Source organism: Rosa rugosa, chromosome 3 (assembly GCF_958449725.1).
Source record: "Rosa rugosa chromosome 3, drRosRugo1.1, whole genome shotgun sequence".
Classification (NCBI taxonomy): Eukaryota; Viridiplantae; Streptophyta; class Magnoliopsida; order Rosales; family Rosaceae; genus Rosa; species Rosa rugosa.
In genome coordinates, this window is record NC_084822.1 from 52,422,893 (window position 1) to 52,435,196 (window position 12,304).

Genomic DNA, 12,304 nt, shown 5'->3' on the forward strand with positions numbered 1-12,304 from the left:
ACTCTTTTATCTGCCTACCTTTTAAGGTCCAACCTTTTAAATCAAAATAATTTTATTTCCAACAATACAAACTTCAATTTTAGAAATTATTTACCAAAACTAGAAGTAAAATTTACTTAATTGAATAATTAATATTAATTTAACCTTTTTGATAAAAAAAAATTAATAATTTAAATTACTCCTAGCTCACCACATAACAAGGTAACTAGCGTACCGTGTATATTCAATGTTTATCGAGATGAGCCATATTAGAGTTCAGACGACCCATTCGTCACACTAAAATAAGTGTATGTAATGCAACTAGTGAAATTTTATAGTGAGAGCTGACATATCGAAAAGATAAGTTGAGAATGAATATATTAGTTTCATCAGGTATTTATGGTTGACCTAGTAGATTGAGACCCAAAAAACTTCGAAAATAGCTGAAATTTTGACCATAATCATATATTCTTATCATGATAACATCCAACGGTCGATTTTAATGAAGCATATTTCCTCTACATTGTTCCTCATGGAAGGTATACTATTTGATACAACTAATTAATAAACAAGTTAGACCACATTAGTAGACATATAAGGATTTTGTGTGATCCAAATAATCGAAATTGAAAATCGATAAATTTGACATTACCCATCTATTTACAGCATACTAAAAGGTATTTTGTAAAAATTTAACCGATTCGCCGTCATTTCGACATTAAATAAAGCGGTCAACCTTTTATACGCTTCTACCTCCCTGAGGGGAGCTGAATCACGAGGAAATAAACTTTCCAAAATTTTTACATTAGCTGACATAGCTCATACACACGAGAGTCTGAGAGCTGACAGATCAAAAAAATAAGTTGCGAATGAGCGGTTATGAGCATATTAGTTTTATGTGTTATTTAGGGTTTAGAGTTGACCTAGTAGATCGAGACCCAAACAACTTCGAAAATAGCTGAAATTTTGACCATAATCATATATTCTTATCATGAAAACATCCAACGGCCGATTTTAATGAAGCATATTTCCTCTACATTGTTCTCATGGAAGGTATACTATTTGATACAACTAATAAACAACTTAGACCACATTAGTAGACATATAAGGATTTTGTGCTATCCAAATAATCGAAATTGGAAATCAATAAGTTTGACACTACCCATCTATTTATAGCATACTAGTAGGTATTCTGTAAAAAAATTAACCCGATTCGCGGTCATTTCGACGTTAAATAAAGTGGTCAACCCTTTATACGCTTCTACTTCCCTAAGGGGAGCTGAACCACGAGGAGATAAACTTCCCGAAATTTTTACATTAGCTGACATAGCTCATACACACGAGAGTCTAAGAGCTGACAGATCGAAAAAATAAGTTGCGAATGAGCGTTTATGAGCATATTAGTTTTATGTGTTATTTAGGGTTTAGAGTTGACCTAGTAGATAGAGACCCAGACAACTTCGAAAATAGCTGAAATTTTGACCATAATCATATATTCTTATCATGATAACATCCAACGGTCGCAACCTCCCAGTAGCAGGATGAAACTAAGTGTTACCGGATTGTTTTTCCGGTGGCAACATAGTGGGAAAGCTGAAAGTAATAGCAACTTATGGCTCCGCTTGAGCAATATCTTTCCTGTGTGTCACCACAAATGTAAAGCGAATAGAGTAGCCAATGTTGCACTCTTCGCTAATTGGTGCTTGTTAGAATACATATGTTTAGTTGAGAATCCTGTTATTATCTTAAGATGTTGTCTCGATGCTCATTGTTTTTTGGGGTTTAGGCACAATGTCCCCCCCCCCCCCCCATGTATTCTGCGGTTTCATTAATGATCAAGGCTTAAGGGCAGCCGTACTGACCCTATTTCAAAAAAAAAAAGGTATAAATAAATAAAATTATTCAAAAAAAAAAAAAAAAAAACTAAACTTTGTCGTGAATAACATTTAGTATTAGAGAGAGATTACAACTTAATTAATTTTTAAGCTAATAACAGAGAGTTTAATTGACACGTATTCACTTACAAATCTCATCGGGAGGGAACAGGGAAGCTTACCCGCCTCCATCTAAAGAGAAGTATCCACCAAAATTGAAAAGGCCCTCCCAAAATTGATGATTTGCATCTGGTATTGTCATGGCGACTTGAAGGGTTAAATTCTGGCACTTCTATATGACAACACATCTATTTGCCAATTTAGTATATGGTGTTTTACATAATGCTCTAGCAATAATGCTTCCCAATTTAGTCCAAGTTTTGCATATGAGAATGTAAGTGGATGAAACTTCATGTGGTAGTATTTACTATTTAGTGTACATGTTTTTTACAAGAATGCATCAGCTGGCCATAGTGTTTGTTACACCATACCTATGTTTATGTGGGAAGTAAAACCGTAATAATGTCTTGATGTATCTCACTCTCTTAGAGAGCAAAAGTTCTACCGCTGTATATTTATGAAGTTACTGATGCTTAACACATCAAAAGAAAAAGGGGAGCTAGTTTAAGCCATGTTTGGTGCAGCATGATTAGATAGAAGGAACACAAACAACCAAATTGCTCTTTGACTTCAGGTATTTTCTTATGCTTCAAATGAGAAAATTAACAGAATCCCTCTGTATTACCCTCACTGAATAGAAGAGTTGAATCTTCTTCACAAGAAGAAATTTTCTTAGCAACTGCTCCAAAATTCTTCAAACATGTGAACAAGAAAACCCAAAATTAACTGAACCTCTAATACCAAATTGTACATACCAATCCCAAATTGTAATGCATTCTCATGGTACACAACAAAGACCATAAGTATTTCATAGTACACAACAAAGTATTGATTCAGAATCTCCATCGAGTTTCTTCTTAATGTCCTGATCCAGGGTGAACCTACTCCTTCAGCTATGGTAGGCAAACTGATGAGAGCTCCTTCATCTGTTCTTTTTATCATCTCCGCAAGACCTGATTGCTTGAAGTCCATGTTGTTTCACTACCCAAACATGCATTGTGACCAGCCGGATCAAGTCTCCCGAGCATTACCAAGCTCTGATTCAGAGAAATTATGAATTTCAAATGTCAGAATTTCAATTATAAACATAAGCTGACGATATATAGCAGACTCCCATCCAATCATGAAGAAAAGAAAGCTTGAAACAATAACTTTATGCACTACGTAGGCAGAATCATAGTGAAGTTTGGAAGCTTGAAATACTGACGCTAAAAGTTTTCCAAAATAAAAAAGGATGTATGCTAGCACAGAAAATCCACTTAGGATGGGGTCTATAATACAAGCTGGCAAAGACTTGAGCACAATGACAACAATCATATCAGATTACAGCCCAGTTGTTGCAAAGACTTGGGCACAATGACAACAATCATAGAATGTGATGCTGCCCATATTGAAGAGTGAGTGCAGTCAAATTACATTATTGAAAGATGGTCTAAGAAAAGATATAAGCCAAATTATCAAACACAGTGAGAACAACCATACATTTAACCACAACAAATTCCAACATTCAACTTAGTAGATTGACTTAATTTTTTTATATAAAAAAAGTCCAACTGTTCAACAAATGCACCTCAGCAACAGAATGTTAAAATAAAGTACTTACACCAACTAATCCAATATTGTTGAATGGTGGTGACAATTTAGGAAATATTAAGATTTCTCCATTTCTTAGCAGACTGGAGAATAGAGTAACAACCAGGATCAATTGAAAAAGATTTATGGGAAGTTCCATTAGCCAAGTACTTTATGAATACCGGCAGGAAGCGTGAAAAATATTAGCAGAACTAATATGCTTATTACAGAACCTGTTTTATTTTCGTACTTCCTACTGCAATATTCATGGGAAGAGGGAAGCAGAAGATAAAAACTACAGCACATATTGAACAAAAGCATAATATTTATTTCTTATGCTATAAAAGAAGCTTCCCTTGACTAATAAGTAAACACATCATTGTCCTCTGTATCCTACACAATCCAGTAGCATCTACGTCAAACAGTTTTAGCAAGACAGGAAAAAATTATTCAGTAGAATAGCACAAACAGCTAAACAAGACACTAATGCAAGATGCACAAACAACAGAACACATTCCGTCTCTATGGGTGGCTGAGGTCAAAATTTATGCTTATCTCCTCTATATTTATGATTACCTTATGTTTCATTTGAGCTACTTTATATAGCATAAATATTCCCTCAAATCTTATTTAGCGCCAAAGATTTTCTAAGTTTTTTAGTTTTTTTTTCCTTAATTACAAAAAAGGGCCAAAAATTGCCCAAAAGCAATAATAAAGGGCAGAAATAACTCTTGTACATCAGAAAAGGAGCTTTAGAAACAACAGAGGGGACACAAAGGCATACCTAATATGAGTCTACCACTAAAAAAGGGATTGTTCCAGTAAAAATAGTGCTTTAAACTAGGATATTAATATGAAGTAGAAGTGACGCAAGTAATTTTGAGCTCATAACAGGATTAAGGAAACAAGTATTTTCCTGTAATCTAATTCATAATCATTAGTGAAACTATTATTCATTGAACATTTAATACTGAGAGAATAATCAGATTATTAGTCAATAGAGAACATGAGCAAGACTTACAGATAGTAACTGACCTGATATTCATCTCAAATTAGCCAAGGAATGAGTAGACAATTACTAATAACTGACCTGATATTCATCTCCAAATTCTTCATCAAAATCAATACTTTTTTGTGGCTGCCTGCCACCGCACTATTCAAGGCTACTCCATTATTATTAAAAGCGCAGCAGTATCTGATCCACCGTTGTTATCCCCCACCCCCAACTCCAACCCCAAGAAAAGCGAAGCCAATTGGAACCGCTGCTTCTAGTATTCAAACTGAGAGAAGCATTGACCTTGGGGTTTCAATAATCTGGCGAGAGGGAAGGTCAGCTCCTGGACCAGATCGAAGATGAGCCGATTTTGAACGACGGCGACCACCAGCCTACACAAATCAAACTAATTTGTCAAAAAAACCTTCAATTCCCAGCCTACACAAACCAACCCAGAGTTTGGATTGCTGGCAATATCAAACATTCTCTAATTCATAATATTTGGGGTTCAAATAGCTACAAGCCTACAACTAGCATAAAACTCTCCCAGCAGAACTAAAGAGCTATTCTAACATGTAAAGAGGAGCATGCAGTTTCTGTAATCAAATCCCTAATTATTCAATTGCAATTGAAAAAGAGTCAAAAGCCTTGATAATGTGAAACTAAATAAGATTATAGGGAATCGAAATGAAGAAGAAAAATTTGAAGATGGCTTTCATTTAACCAATATATAAACACTTTTGCATCATTGATGGTTACCTTCACCAACCAACTGACCGTCACCAACACGACGAATCCTTCAATCGGCTTCACTACTATGTCGGAGTCAACTGCAAATTCGAAACCCCCAATTTCCAATTAAATTGTACGGTTTCAATACAAAACTAACGCCGATGACTTGTAACCTTTATATGATATTGGGGTTAGCGAGAGGGAGAGGAGGACCGAGCTTTCACGAATCGGAGTCGGGAACTCCGCCGATGACGATGAAGTTGGGGAGAAGAGGGTTGATGCGCGAGAAGTGGAGACTGGAGAGCGCTTGAGGATTCTGGAGTGGGAGAGAGGGTCGAAGGCGAATGACTGTTGTTCTTGGAGAGAGAGCGTCCAGATCGAATCCGAAGGTGTATGGTAAAACTTTATTTGATTTACTGCGTTCACACTTTTCGGTCTTCCGCGTTTTTTTGTTCACTAACTCCTATCCACTAACGCCGTCCATTAATTTTGGCATCACGTGTGCAGCACATGGGCCGTGTACATCAACGGCCGTGTACTGAAGACCCTCCGCCAAATCATATCAATTCCTATTTATATTCAAATCCTCTCATGTCATGTCATAAACTTATTGTTGGTAAAATATGATTTTCAAAATTGTATTCTAATTGGTCTCTTCTAATTGACAGAATTTGAAAATATCGTCAACGATTTTTCTAATTTTTGGTATATGAAGACAGAAAATACTTCCGGTATTGAAAATATTATAAAGTCATTCTCATTCCATATGAGTTTCTAGTTTTTGAAAAAGTAAGGGTTTGAGTTCGATTTAAAAATGACCGGACCCGATCTAAAAATGACCAACTATTGTTTAATACTAATAAAATAAAACAAAACAAAAAAGTTCTAATAAAAATAAAAACAAACACAAAAGTTTGATTGGAGCTTGGAGCATTAATCATTCCCTAAATATGGGCCTAGGTACTCTACCAAAAAGAGAGATATGGGCTTTAGGTTAGAAGATGTGAAATGTGTTGCAGGCTCATATTGCGCTAACTATGTTTATAATTGGGCTGGCACGGACTTGCAGCTAGAATTGGCCCACTTTAATTGGGCCGGCATGTTTGATGATAAAAGTTGTAGTCGTTGGTAAAAATCTAAAACATGTTTTGTTGGCATTAACTCTCTAGCATCATGACATTATCTCTGTTTTTGTAAGTAGTTTGGAAAGGGAACTCATGGTTCTCGGGAGTTTCTCAAAGTATACGAGGTTTTCCAACTATTGTGTTTGGTTCATGAAATTATCGTGTTATCACTATGTATTTTCGTTATTGATCGATTTACTATTTTAACAAAACTTCTATCAGCATATTCGTGTCTTAATCATTTCCACCAACTGCTATTACAATTAGTTTTACATGTTGTAGAGAAACTGAAATTGAGAGAAATTCGTTGTGTATTCTCATTGATAATAGGGGCATCTTTATATAGAGGATTACAATGTATAGAATCTCAATCATACAAGGAAAGTAATCGTACATTGAATAGGAATCTAGATCCTTCTAATTTAACCCTATTACCACTAGGTAAAGTAACCTAGAGTTTGAGCCAAACACAAATAGAGATATCCTTAAACACTCCCCCTTGTGTTGTCCAAACGCGGTGCTTCTCTCGTTGCATCGTTAAAAACCTTGCCGAGTAACAAAAACCCAGTGAGACAAAAATAACCTCGGTCGAAGGGGAAAAAGAGCACAACACACCCTTCACGTTTCGAGACCATACATGTAGACATCTCCCCCTGATGACTACGGTCATGAGAGTTCGGGGGTAACTTCCGCAAACGATGCTACCAACATGTCTCTCGAAAGTGGAATTTAGGCAATGACTTAGTGAGCAAGTCTGCCACACTGTCCTCATATTGAACCTAGTTCACTTTGATCTCGAGGAGAGTCTGTTGTTGCTGATTATGCTTGGTGTTATCGCTTTTGATGTAGCCTTACCTCATTTGTTCAAAACAAGCAGCATTATCCTAAATGCTCGTATGCTCATCTGTGGTAGACTTCAAACCACAATTGTTCGAACATGCGTAATTATGGATCCAATCCATATACATTCACGAACCACTTCGTGAAGAGCAATGATCTCTGCATGGTTCGAAGATATAGCGACTAGGGTCTATTCTGTAGACCTCCAAGATATCATGGTCTTTTCCCATGGTGAACACTTAATCGGATTGGGAATGACCTTTGTGTGGGTCAGAGAGATACCCAATATCAGCAAAACCTTCCAAAACACATGTTGTTTTGGGATGGGGATAATGGACGCAGGCCAGTGTTGGCGGCGTTCCTGGTGTGTGATGGGTCTGAATCCATCATCTTTTTGTAGGGATAGAACAAACTCATATCAATCATACATCTCAAGTATCGAAAGATATATTTTACACCAATCCAATGGCGTCGCGTTGGCGCCGAGCTATATCTAGCTAACAAGTTCATTGTAAATGAGATGTCCGGTCTTGTGCATTTAGCTAAGTACAACAATGCGCCTATTGTACTTATGTAGGGCACTTTCGCCTCTAGCACATCTTCGCCATCATCCTTCAGACGAAGAGGATCCTTTTTCAGGATCAAGACTACGGACGATCATGGGGGTGCTTGAAGGTTTGACCTTGTCAAAATGCCTAAGCATCTATCAACACGATGCTTAAGTTCCAAACCGAGACATAATCGTGTTCTCCCAAAATCCTCCATCTCAAACTCGGATTTCAAGTGTTCAGCGGTTTCCCTTAACTCTTTAAGGGCTTCTAATGAAGATCATGTCCAACATGAACCGCGATAGAATCCGAAACTTGTTATGGAAACGCGTGGGCATAGCCCTTCCCAATCAAGTAGTCACTTTAGTGAGTGTTTCAATCTCTTTGTAAACGCGCTCCGTGGTCTAAAGCTACTTGACTTGGGTAAATGAAGTTCACCATGAACCTTTATGTATATCACATATCTAGGTCCCTATAGAGATACGTAGTGACCACATTTGTAAGCTGCATGTTCAGTTATTCAGAAACTACCAAACTGACAGGGTAGTGGAGTGCAATGACATCCATTACGAGAGAATATGTCTCATCGTAGTCGATTCCAGGGCATTTTATGAGAAGCCTTGCGCCATAAGGCAAGATTACCATCTCTTTTTCTCACTATGCTTTCTAACGAAGACCCATTAGTCAATAGGTTTTATGTCAGGAGGTGTTGGCATCACTGGCTCAAAAGCCTTCCTCTTCGTTAGAGAATCCAACTTAACCTGGATCACATCTTTCCATTTAGGCCAGATTTCTCTACGTTGGCATTCATTCATCAACGGAGCGTGGTTCGATATCATCTGACACAACAAACTCATGCGCAACGAAATGCACAACTACATCATCAATTATGATAGAGTTTCTATCCCACGTCTCATGTACACTAGTGTAAGTTTCATAGAGCTCTATATTCTCAGGAATAGGTTCTGACGTTGAGGCGTCCCCCAACGATAACTATAATCCGGAAGATACTCATGAGACGGATTTTGAGTGTCGATGATCAAAGGATTGCAATGTGCCAAAGTATCCTTCGAAACCCACGGGCCTCCCATGCATCCTAGCTGGGGCCATGGCCTGTAACGCCAGAGTGCCACTCTCTTTGGCGTTGGCGCCATGCCTACCTCCGTGTAGGGTGGCGCTACGTCCTTTCATAGGGACGTCCTTCCTTGCAGGCATGTTTGCAGCATATTTGTGTGATCTCGTCACTTTAGTAGGGATCGAGATGAGACATAGTGGGGACAGACCACGACAATTCATGTCGTTCCTGCTGAACATCTGTGTTCTTATCTCCCCCTAACGATGGGAAGACTGTCTCATCAAAGTGACATCCGCAAATCTAGCGGTAAGGAGATCGCCTAGAAAGGGCATGAAGTGGCGGACGATTGTTGGAGTCTCAAATCCAACGTAGTTGCCCATTCGTCTGTGAGGACCCATCATAGAGCACTGTGGCGGCGCAATTGGCACATAAATGGCACACTCAAAGATGCGTAAGTACGATACTTGTACCCAGTCACTAGCTGTAACGCAGAGGTAGATTGAGTGGCGGTGAGTCGTAGACGAATTAGCATAGCTGCATGCGATATTGCATCACCCCAAGCGGATATAAGGAAATTGGTGCGCATTACCAATGTTCGGACTACCATCGTAGTCGTTTCCGCGAGACAATTTGGGTGTGTTCATGGGAATATGATGTCCAACATCAGTCCCTATACAATAACCATCGAAAGTCTTCAATGTAAACTCTCTAGCATCGTCAAGTCCAATTGACGGAATTAGGATGATCCGGGGAGTGAGCCCGTTGTCATATGATATTTGCTAGGAGTGTAGCATAAGCAGCATTTACAAGTGGACAATGGCACAACACGTGACCCACGTGTTTCCGTGTCAACCAATATCATAAGATATTTAAACGTCCGCAAGTTGGTTGAACTAGTCCACAGAATCCCCACGGATTCTATGTAAGAACATAATTAGTATTTTCATATCCTTTGCATAGGACGGTCTCAGTCCTAATTTCCCTAAGGAACGGGCTATGTAAAATGAGCGAGAGGCTTAAGAAGCAACCAATGAGAATTTTGGTTAGGCCTGAGCGTCTAAAACACTATTCTGAAGCAAGTTGGTGATTGCAGCATCACCTGGGGCGCCATCACCATGATGGACGCCATCCATGGCGTCATGGATAGGGACTATGCCAGCCCTAGATTGGTGGTGGACCGAGGCGGTGCCCTAGGCAGCAGCGTCGGTCACACTTAGTCTAGGAATCAACTTGTGATTCATGCTTCATTTCGCTCGAGAGAAAAGATGTCCGTGTGAAGTCTTTTGTAGACGGATCATCATATCATGACTAAGATGATCTATCCTGTCGTGACAAAGCCAATATGTGTCTAAATCCAAGAGATATTCTCTCATAACTTTTATTGGATTAATAGCTCGAATAGTGACATAGAGTCCACTAGAGAGACACATAAACTTCTCTAAGATGCGCCTTTGTTCGCAATCATTAGAGGTATTGCAAAGGAACTCATTTCCGTTCTCTACATGCGTTTTCGCATGGGATCCGTTGGCTATTCATAGGGCAATTTGCCCTAAGAGTGTAGAGAGTTTCTATGACAGTAATTAAGGTGCCATTTGGCAAGTGGAACTTGGGCTATTCCATGTCCTTGAATTAATATTGATGGCCCAGCCATCGTAGTCACAAAGGTCATATGCTCAGAATCAAAATGGAGTCATAAAGAAAAGAACTCGAAATTTTATTCATAAGCCAACGGAATACATCATTGTCTCTTAACCATTAGGAGAATCTAATCCAAATGCTAGCTAATGCAAAACAAAGGTAGTCGTTTGACTTCTTTCGGTAACTCCAAAATAAATATGAACAGGTGAGTAGAGAGATGTCGGTGGAGCAAGGCTCGCTTAAGTACCACTTATCTCAAAACCTTCCTAGACATCACACACATTTTGGATGAGCCTATGTGAAGAAAAACTAAACCAATGGCATTTACTACATAGTGTGGCAATTGCCTATTACATCTCTTGGAAAATAAAGACTTAAACAGAATTGGCGATCTATTGATCCCAGCCAAATTTGTAGTCTTCAACCCTTTACTCTAGATCATCTTCTTGATCTTCTTGTTCCACATAGTGAGCTTCTCTTGCTTCACAATATGCTTTGTAGGCGGTGACAAGTTCTTCACGAGCTCTACAAATGTGTGCCCAATGATCAGACACTCCACATCGAGAACATACATCTCTTTGCTCGAACTCCATTGATTGAGGTGCTTTGAAAGCGTCATTTAGATGGCCCTTAGTGTTGATGGCGCCACCAACATGGCCAGAGGCGTTGCCTCACTCTCTCTTTCCACGTTGACTTTTTCGGTTTCGTGTTAGCCTATTTTGGCGGTTACATTCCTAAGTAGAGCGATTATATGGACCAGAATGTCCAGAAGTATCCCTAAGATTAGGGTTTCGCTCTTGGCGCCCTCTCTTAGAGGTGCGACTATAATTGGATTCTGGAATGTGCTCTGTTTCCACGGATCTCGAATTATAGTTCTTCACAAGGATATTGTCATGCTTTTCTGCGACATTCATAGCTCCAATGAGCTCATGAAACCTTGTGATCCGTCTTGCATTAACATCGATTCGATAGTTCTTAGCAATCATCAATGCAGAGACGGGGAAGGTAGAGAGAGTCTTCTCAATCAACATCGCATCTGTGATCTCTTTACCACAGAATTCCATTAAGGATTTAATGCGAAGTGCTTCCGAGTTATACTCAAGAACTGACTTGAAATCACAGAAGCGGAGGCTATGCCATCTCACTTCTAGGTCAGGAAGCAAGGAGTCACGGACGTTGCCAAATCTTTCTTCGAGTGAGACCCACAGTCTTCTGGGGTCTTCTTCATTCATACACTCGTACTGGAGCGAATCATCCATATGACGAGTCATTAGGATGATGGCTTTCGCCTTATTTGCCTCTAAGGCTGCTCTATTTGCTTCCAAAGCTTGAGCTTGCTCAACAGTTAGCACGTCCTAGCTAGGCTCGAGAAACATATCCAGGATTCCATCAGTCTTGAGATGCTGGCGGATATCACGAACCCACCTGTGATATCCCGAGCCAGTTGTTCCCAATAGAGCAAAGTCCAATTTGTTCAGGTTACTCATCCTGAAAGAGAACAAGAAATTAGGGTTAGTTTCGGAGCGAAATAGGCTACCACGAAAACATATGAAATTTCTGAGCGTAATCGCTTCCAAGAAATTAGGAATTTCCGAGCGTAATCGCTTCCAAGAAATTCGATTCCAAGAGATATTGGATTAGATCGAAAAATGACATAAGTGATCGATCATAAATTCTCTACAAACTCTAAGTTTGGAGATCTCAACAAGCTCTAAGCTTGGAGTGAGCACGAACCCCCACAGTTCGGCTTAATTTGGTCTCCCCTATAATGAAGAAAGGGGGGTAGAAGAAGGGAGGTTGCAAGTCCC

General features: G+C 39.2%; 1 long non-coding RNA gene across 1 annotated transcript; it reads right to left on the reverse strand.

Moving 5' to 3' along the window:
* Positions 1-2,674: 2,674 nt before the first annotated feature.
* On the reverse strand, positions 2,675-5,697 carry LOC133739375 (uncharacterized). The gene is made up of 3 exons (XR_009860595.1): positions 5,299-5,697; positions 4,636-4,931; positions 2,675-3,010 (listed from the first exon to the last, which is right to left on the reverse strand). It is a non-coding gene; the product is annotated as an uncharacterized LOC133739375 (long non-coding RNA).
* Between the last annotated feature and the right edge of the window lie 6,607 nt (positions 5,698-12,304).